The 9,753-nt window shown below is 39.7% G+C and overlaps 2 pseudogenes; both read left to right on the forward strand.

Annotated features, from left to right (window-relative positions):
• The first annotated feature begins 553 nt into the window (after positions 1–553).
• LOC111552317 lies at positions 554–1,666 on the forward strand (annotated as a pseudogene).
• Positions 1,667–3,214: 1,548 nt separating this feature from the next.
• On the forward strand, positions 3,215–3,734 carry LOC111552316 (annotated as a pseudogene).
• The last annotated feature ends 6,019 nt before the right edge of the window (positions 3,735–9,753 follow it).

A 9,753-nucleotide genomic window follows, 5' to 3' on the forward strand; every position in this document is an offset into this window, starting at 1 on the left:
ATCCAATTTGTTGGCATATAATTTTTCATTAGTAGTCTCTTTTGATCCTTTGTATTTATGTGGTATCAGTTGTAATGTCTATGATTTCATTTTTTATTTTGTTTATTGTAGTCTTTTATTTTCACTATAGCTAAAGGTTTGTCAAATCTGTTAATCTTTTTAAAGAACCAAGTTTTAGGTTCATTGATACTCTCTCTTGTTTTTCTATTCTCTATGTCATTTATGTTTCCCCTAATCATTATTTCCTGCCTCCTCCTTACTTTGGCTTTAGACTGCTTTTCATTTTCTAGTTATGTAAGACATGCAATTAGATTTTCTATTAATATCATTCTTTTTAAATGTGTTTAGAGCTTAAATGTTCCTTCTGACCACTGCTTTTATTGCATCCATAAATTTTGGATATTATATTTTATTTTTATTCATTGTAGAGTATTTTCTACACTTCACGGCACTGGGACTTGGGCTGAAGGGCAGGGCATCAGCTGTGGAGCAACGTGAGCAGGACCCCACCTCAGACGACACCACAAAATCAAAACCACAAAATCAAAACTCGTTCCTGGAAAAGTTCCAGAGCCAGCCTTACCATGGCAGCTTTCATGAGGAACAGTGGGAGGAGGAATTTGAAAAGGTACCCCTGTTTATGAAGAAAGTGCCATCAGAAATTGATCCCAGGGAGAATCCTGACTTGGCTTGTCTCCAGTCAATTATTTTTGATGAGGAGCTTTCTCCAGAAGAACAGGCCAAGACCTATAAAGATGAGGGCAATGACTATTTTAAAGAAAAAGACTACAAGAAAGCTGTGATTTCCTACACTGAAGGATTAAAGAAGAAATTGTGCAAATCCTGATTTGAATGCTGTCCTTTATACCAACCGGGCAGCAGCACAGTACTATCTGGGCAATTTTCTTTCTGCTGTCAGTGGTGTGACAGCTGCCAGAAAGCTAAAATCCTGCTGCCTCAAAGCAATAAGAGGTGCTTATGCCATCTGGAACTGAAATACTTTGCCAACGCTGTGAACTGATGTGATGAGGAGCTGCAGATAGATGCCAAAGTGAAGAAGCTTCTGGAAATGAGGGCTAAAGCAGACAAGCTGAAGCAAATTGAACAGAGGGATGTGGGGAAATCCAACTTGAAAGAAAAGAAGGAGAGGAATCAGAATGAGGCTTTACTCGAGGCCGTCAAGGCTAGGAATATCAGGCTCTCTCAAACTGCCTGTAAGGATGAAATTTCAGCCTCAGAAGGTCTAGGTGAGTTTTTCCTGGAGAGACTCAGCTATGAGAACCCCCATGGAGCCAGGCTGAATCTAGATAACCAGGGCAGGCTGAGCTGGCCTGTGCTCCTTCTATACCCAGAGTATGCCCAATTGGACTTCATCTCTGCCTTTCATGAGGACTCCAGGTTTATTGATCATCTAATGGTGATGTTTGGTGAAACACCCTCTTGCGACCTAGAGCAAAAATATTGTTCTGATAATTTGGAGGTCTACGTTGAGGATGAGGACAGGGCAGAACTGTACCGGGTGCCTACCAAGGGCACCTTGCTGCAGGTTCTCCAGCACCACAGGTACTTCGTAAAAGCCCTGACACCAGCATTTTTGGTCTGTGTAGGATCCAAACCTTTTTGAAAGAATTATCTCTGGGGGAGAAAGGTGCACCAGATAAGATGACTGAGACAGGCCCCCTGGATCTCCTCCCTCACCCTCTTCTGCTGGGAACCTAGCACGCCTGAATCAGTCCAGTGCCTTATTTCTGTCACCAAGGGGATAGTCCTTCCTAGTATCATGGTGAGGGAGGAGCCTCTGGTTTCCCTGAACTGCAGCCTCTCTGGCTGGTCTTCATTTTCTTCAGTTGATATAAAATTCTGTGCCTTGGCCATAACATCCTTGGATTCCATCTCTAAAGGGACCATCTGCTGCAGTTACCATGGCAACTGACCTGAGCGGCACCCTGGTCTGTGGAGATGGACTCAGGATCCAGTGACATGATTCTTAACTTTTGTGGAGTTTGACATCTTGTTACAGAAGCTACCCTTCAAACTGTACATCTACACACAAACAAACTATGCGCAGGATTCCAAGGCTTTAAAGCTGAGAGACTCTGGCCTCAAGTTATTTCATGAACACAGAGGGGAGCCATGTGCGGTCGCTGTAGATGACTTGAGGTGAAATGGGGGCAGGAAAGCCACATCCTGCTCTTCATTTATAAAGACCGTACAAACTGAGATCCTTGGTACCCCTAAAAAGATTGCCAGTTTCCTTCGTCTTTGCCATATGGAGGACTGTGACAGACTAGGACAGTGGCCTCTGAGTTCCTCTGTAGTTTTCACATTTTGGGATTTTGTGTCTTTTAAACTGGAAAACCTTCTAGCATGTTGGGTTGTTGTTAAAGGGTATATCTTTGTCTGCAGCAGTTTGTTGCCCCCTTCCTAAGAGGAGTTTATCTACCATGAAAAAAAAAGAGTATTTTCTAAGTTCTTCTTTGACTTATAGCTTATTTATGAGTATGTTGTTTAATTTCCACATATTTCTGAGTTTTCCAGGTATCCTTCCATTACTGGTTTCTGGTTTCATTCTTTTGTAGTAAGAGAAAATATTTCATATGATTTCAGCGTTTTAATATTTACTGTGACTTGTTTTGTGGCCTAACGTAAGATCTAGCTTGGAGAATATTACATGTGCACTTGAAAAGAATGCATATTCTGGTGTTTGTGGTAGTGGAGTGTTATTTACATGTCTACTAATTCCATTTGTTTATAGTGTTGTTTAAGTCTTCTATTTCCTTACTGACATTTTGTCTTTGTTCTATTCATTATTGAAAGTGGGATATTAAAGTCTTCAAATATTATTGTAGAATTTTTTTTCTCAGTTTATTTCTGTCAATTTTTGCTTCATGTGTCTTGGGGGTTCTGTTTTAGGTTCATGTAGGTTTATCATTGTCATATATGCTTGATGGATTAACCTTTTTTGAATACACAATTTTCTTGTCTTCTGTGATAAATTTTAAAGTCTAGGCAGCACATTCAGCAGTCCTGTGGCTGTCTCTTGCTTCAACAGTGTTTGGATGGAGCAGATCCAGGAACTCTCTTTCTTCCAGTCTCCAGCCACCTTCCAATCTTCTCTCCATTTTCAACCTTCAGGACCATCTTCTCGGTCATCTCCTGCTTCTAGGACCAGCCAACACCATTTTAGTGATTAATTCCTTCTTGCTGACTAAACATGAGCTCCCAGATTTATCAGAATTATTCCACTGAGGTGGAGGCAGCCATCAACCACTTTGTCACTTTGTACTTGCGGGTCTTCTAAACCTATTTCTCTCTGGGCTTCTATTTTGACCATGATGATGTGACTCTGGAAAGCATGGGCCACTTCTTCTGCAAATCAGCTGAGGAGAAGCATGAGAGTACCGAGCATCTCGCAAAGGTACAAAACCAGTGTGGCAGCATGCTATCTTCCAGGACCTCCAGAAGCTGGCTCAAGATAAGTAGGGTAGAACTTTGGATGCCATGGAAGCCACCATGGCCCTGGAGAAAAATCTGAACCAGGCCCTTCACACCCTCAGTTCCGCCTGCACAGATCCCCATCTCTGTGACTTCCTGGAGAGTCACGTCCTAGATGAGGAAGTTAAACTCATCAAGAAGATGGATAACCACCTGACCAACCTCCCCACAGGCTGGCTGGCCTGGAGGCTGGGCTGGGTGAGTATCTCTTTGAAAGGCTCACCTTCAAGTACAACTAGGAGCCTACTGAGCCCAGTGACTTCTGGGAGGCCCCTCGCAAAGTAACAGGGCTTCTGTCTAAGCCTCTCCCTCCAGCCACTGGGCAGCTTTTTAACTACCCTGGAGCACTCATCCAAGCCTTGGATCAAATTGAAATAAAGCTTTTGGAAGCAAAAAAATAAAATTTAAAGTATATTTTGTCTAATAATAAAGATGTCCCAGATCTCTTTTGATTAGTAGTTGCATGAAATATCTTATCTGTCCTTTTATTTTCAGCATTTTTGTGTCTTTATAGCTAAAATAAGTCTCCTTTAGATAGCACATAGTTGGATCATGTTTTTTAATACATACTGAAAATCTCTGCTGTTTAATTAAATAGTTTGATTCATTTATATTCAAAGTGATTACTGTCAAAGAAAGGCCTCCTTCTCTCATTTTGCTATTTATGTTCCATAGATTTTGTATATTTTCTCCTCAATTCCTTCATTATGGATTTTATTGTGTGATTGATTTTTTCTAGTCCATTTTTGTTCAATTCTTATTTTCTCTTCTGCATAGTTTTTAATTATTTTCTTCACTTTTTTTAGTTATTTTCTTTATTTTCTACTGCACAATCTCGAGATTGTAATTAACATCTTAAATTTATAACAATGTAGCTTGAATGAATACCCTCTTAGCCTGAATTGTGTACAAAACCTCTGCAACTATACAGCCTCATCCATCTCTTTATGCTATTGTTGTCACAGATTTTGTCTTTACACACTGAGTGCCCATTAACACAAATTTATATTATTTTGGGCATTTGAATTTTAAACCATATAGGGGAAAAAAGAAAAAGGAAAGAAGTTACAAACCAGAAATACAATAATTTTAGTTTGTATATTTATCTCTGTAGTGCCTTTACTAGTTTTCTTTAATTCTTCACACAGCTTTGAGTAACTGTCTAGTGTCCTTTTATTTCAGCCTCAAGGAATGCCTTTAGCATTTCTTGTAGGACAGGCCTACTAGCGATTAACTTCTTCAAAGTTTATTTATCTGGGAATGTCTTAATTTCTTCTTCATTGATTAGTTTTGCCAGACAGAATTCTTGGTTAACAGTTTTTTTTTTTTTTCTATCAGCACTTTAAATATATTATCCCACTTCCTTCTGCCCTCCGTGCTTGCTGATGAAATGTTGACTCTTTTTCTTATTTAAGATTCCTTGTACAAAAACATGACAAGTTCCTTCTTACTTCATGCTTTCAAGATTCCTTTTTGGCTTTTCCTTTTGAAAGTCTAATTATAATGTGTAATGGAGTCTTTGTGCTCTTTTGGCTAAAAGTCCATTGAGATTCCCTGATATACTGATTTACTTTATTTCTCACATTAAATATTTGGGCCATTATTTCTGCTCCTTTCTCTCCTTCTTATTCTGGTATTTCCATGATGCATATAATGGTACACTTGATAGTATCCCACAGTTCTGTAAGGTATGTCCATTTTTCTTCATTTCTTTCCACTTCTGCTTCTTAAGTTGAATAATATACATTGAGCTATCTTAAGCTTAGTGAAATTTTGAGGATGGTTTCTTCTTTCTGTTCAAATTTTATGCTGAATCTCTCTAGTGAAGCTTTCATTTCAGATTGCATTTTTTAGCTCCAGAATTTCTGTTTGATCTATTCTTATATTTTCTATCTTTGTTGGTAACCTCTATTTGCCTAGGCATCATAGTTATGGTTTCCTTTGTCCATGGTTTTTCTTTATCTCTCTGAGCATATGTAAGATGATTGATTTAAAGTCTTTATAGTAAATCCAATGTCTGGGTTTTCTTGGGGACAGTTTTGGTTCATTTATTTTTTCCTGTGAGTGGGCCATACATTCTTGTTTCTTTGCATGTGTTGTAAATTTTTGGTAATTGGACATGTTGAATATCATAATGTGTAACTCTAGAAACCATAATCTTCTCCCCAGGATTTGCTGTTACTACTTGTAGGCTGTAGTTGTTTAGTGACTCTTCTAAATTCTTTTTATGAGACTGTTTTCTCTGTTATGTGTAGTCACCAAAGTTCCAGTTCTGTTAACTTACTGGTCAGCTGGTGATTTAACAGAGATTTTCTTAAATGCCTAAACCCGACGTAACAAAAAATACTTCAAGTCTTTGTGGATTGGCTATGTGTTTGAGCATTCCTTTAATGCTTAGCTAGGCCATTTACATTGCTTAATGTCCACTTTCAGCTTCACAGGAGCCTAAAGACAGGAGCCAGAGATGAAAGTTCATGGTGTTCTCCAGTCTTTTCTGAGCATGTCTAGTCTTGGGCATTTGCGTGGACTTCCAGATTATCCGATTATGTGGAATCTATTAAAATATTTATTCTCACATTTGTATTCTTTCCCTGACTTTTCCTAACCTTTCTAGTCTGTCTGCTGCTTTTCCTATCTGTTATAACTTTCCCCAGGTAGCAGCAGTGATTATATTTGCCTTAAATCCTTTTTTAAAATTCCACCCAGGTGGCTGCTTCAGGCCTGAGAAAGTTCAGAGGCATGTGAAACAAAGGGAATTCCCTGACCAATCACTCGGGGAGCCACCAGACAGACATACAATCATAATTGTTTGAGACTAAGGCCTGCAGTGCCTCCTCTGGGGCCACCAAGTTACGTCAGTAACATGGGCAGCCAGCCCCACAGCTACCACCAAGCTGGAAAGTGGTAAATTGTATGGGTAAGTTAAAGCACCATAATACTCTTTTACTGAAATTTAGGAGCTTTTTTCTTTGTGAAACACTTCCTTCATTGTCATATATTTTTTATTAGACTCCTTAGTTTTAAAAAGTTAATCCTAATAGTTTATGCCAACTTCATTGTTGCTTTAGTGAAGAAACAGTTTTGGAGTTCCCTGTTCTGCCATTTTCTGCTTCTGCTTGACATTTTAAAAGAACCACAGGCTACTGTGTTAAGAGTTAAGAAGAAGCAATAGAGAGGACTGAAGCTGGGAAGCCAATGGCAATAATGAGATGAGACCTGAGGGTGCCTTATATGGGGAACAGTGGAGGTGATAAGAAGTGATTAGATTCTGAGCATATTTAGGTGATACAGCCAAAGGATTTGCAGATGGATTGGAATGTAGACAATGAAAAATGTGGAGCAGAGAGGCCTAATAAAGGGGAAGGATGAATTTGTCATTACTGAGCTGAATTCCTGAAGAAGTTTTCTGACTGCTCTCCCGGATTCCATGTTCAGTCTTCTATAATCCATTGTCAACAGAGTAGCTGGAGTGAACCTTCCAAAACTGAAATGAGATGATGTTACTCCTCTGCCCAGTGTCCCATCCCAAATATTTACAATGGCCTACGGAGTCCTAAATAATCTGAATCCCTGCAACTTTTCTGTCCATATCTCTTAATTCACTCTGTTCCAGCTGTGTTCCACTCTGGCCTTACTGTTTCTACAAATCATCATACAGGATCCTAACTCAGGGCCTTTGCACTTGTGTTCCTTGATATGCATGGCTCCCCCTTCACTTCTTTATGTCTCTATGTAAATGTTACTTTATTGAAGATGCCTTCTTATTCACCTTCTGGGAAAAATAAAAACAAAACAGCAAATTGAGCCACTCCAAATGTCCTGACATTTCCTATTATCTTCTGCTGCTGTATTTTCCCCACAATATGTCTATAGTTGTTTCTTTATTTGATGATTTGCCCTCTGCTCACTCTTGCCCCATAGAATGTAAGCTCCATCAGCATGAGTCAACTCTGTTTCCCTCATATCTGTGTCACCGACACCTTGAAAAGAACCTGGTCAAAGAACAAAGTTAATATTTCCTGAGTCCAGAAACTGAGATATGCAATTTTGTGTGAGACACAATCATTATGTTGAGAGATTCCACAGTTTAGGAGGGAAGAGAAACAAGTAAACTAGTGACTATATGCAGTGGATGGCTCCTGTATTTCAAAAGAATACAGAGGAAGGATGTCAAAGGGACAGTCCCAGGACTCACTAAACCAGGTCAGGGATGCAGCAGCAGCGGGAAAAAGCAGTCCACCTCCCAGGCTCCATCAGAAGGATTCTGCCATAATTATTGTTTTCAGTATAAGGCTTTATTGGAAAAAAAGCTTCTGACCCTTAGAATAATATTTAGATCCTACTGGTCTGCCCAAACCGTTAGTACATAATGCATGTCGGTTTAAACTAATTAATACATTATGCCCCTTGCTCTTGGGCGAGTTCTGCCATAACCTGCTGAGAGGTCACAGGGCATGACTATCTAGCTCATCAGCTCTGAAATGAAGGTGTTAGAGGAGGTTGCCTTGGTAGTGGCTTTCAGCTCCAAATCTGTAGTCTGAGTCAAGAAACATTTGTCCCAAATGAAATTATATCCATCCTTATGACATAAAACGGTTAAAACCAAGAATTTATCAGCTACTTTATTTTTCCCAAGAGATTTTCAGATATCTCTTTGCTTTTGTTATCATTCCTTATAATAAGTTTAATGAGCAGATGTGATTTATGCCATGTGTTTATAACAGCCCGAACTTTGATACTGCATTTTTCATCACCAGCTTCCTTGCATTTGAGATATTTTCACCAGGTTTAGAAAGCCTCTTTTCTGTTTTATTTACAACAGATGCTAGAGAAGTATAGCCAAGAAAGAAAAGAGTAATAAGACTTATCTCCATATTCTCCCATCAGTTTCTCAACTAGATCTGAAAAATGCTACAGGCAGCCACACGAAGAGCACCGGAAGGCAAAGGGCTCGTTCTCTCTTAAAGACACACAATCTTGAGGTCATATTTTTCAAACTGTAGTTCATTCATACAAAAGCTTTTTTGAGTAATTGTTATAGGGTGAAATGCAAAAACAAATAACATGGAGTTCCCTACCATTAAGAGGCTTACTGACAGACTTGAAAATAAGAATTGTCACCAATTTAAAATACCATGCTAGGAAATGGAGAATGTTTCCTAATAGCTATGAGCTTTTTTAGGGTGGAAGGGTTGACAAAAATATTCTAAAAACAGACCATGGTACACACGAGCACAACTCTGTGAATATACTAAAAACCATTCAACTGTCCAATTTAAATAGGTGAACAACATGATATATCAATTACATCTCAGTAAAGCCATTTGAAATAAAAGTGACATGCCAGGAATCTGCACAGAGCCTTGTAGGAGCACTGAAGATACAAAGGTCAGTCCTTTGCAGGGGAGAGGTAGGAAGAGGTAGGATAGGAACATCTCAATATGAAGGTCAGACTCACATATTCAAGTGTAACCCCTCCATATGTATGTTGAAACACATCTGAAACTCAGCATGTCCAAAGTCAAACACCTCATCTGTCCTCCAGACCCACTCCATGTGCAGCTTCCCCATCTCAACAGCTGTGATTTCATCATTCCAATTGCTTAGGACAATGTCATTGGAGTCATTCTTGACTTTGTTCTTTCTTCCACAGCCCACACCTATCCCATCAGCAAATCCTGGTGACTCTCTCCTTAATATAACTCCTATCTCCACTCCCACTGTGCCCTTAGACTGCTATGACCCCTTTATCACTGGTCTTGCTACTTTCAACCTTGTCTTCTGAAGTCTATTCTTGATACAGCAGCCCAAGTGATACCTTCAAACTGCCAGTCAGATGGTGGTACTCTTCAGAATGCTGAGAAGCTTCCACCTAGTCTAAGCAGAAGTCCTTCTGACCTGGCCCACCACAGGGCTGGTCTCATGTATATCTTCTGGAAGCCAACCACCCATGGTGTGTCTGCATTTCCCACCTTCCTTCTACTCCTTTCAGTTAGTGATATTTGTGACTCTGCAATCATATCACTGGTGGGACCTCATTAACTCATGAATTGGGTGACTTTGCAAGAAAAAGAAACTTTTCAAGAGATACATTACCATTTCTCAAAGAACAGGCTACAAGAAGAGTCTCAGGTGAGCTGAAGCAACCTATATCTGGAAATGAATCACTGCAGCCAGAAGAGGTCAAAAACGATAAAACAGAAGCCTGGGAGCTGCCTGCCTGGCCCAAGGTCACAAAGCTCTTTAGGGGCTGGGTCA

Source organism: Piliocolobus tephrosceles, unplaced genomic scaffold (genome assembly GCF_002776525.5).
Source record: "Piliocolobus tephrosceles isolate RC106 unplaced genomic scaffold, ASM277652v3 unscaffolded_11358, whole genome shotgun sequence".
In the NCBI taxonomy this organism is placed as follows: domain Eukaryota; kingdom Metazoa; phylum Chordata; class Mammalia; order Primates; family Cercopithecidae; genus Piliocolobus; species Piliocolobus tephrosceles.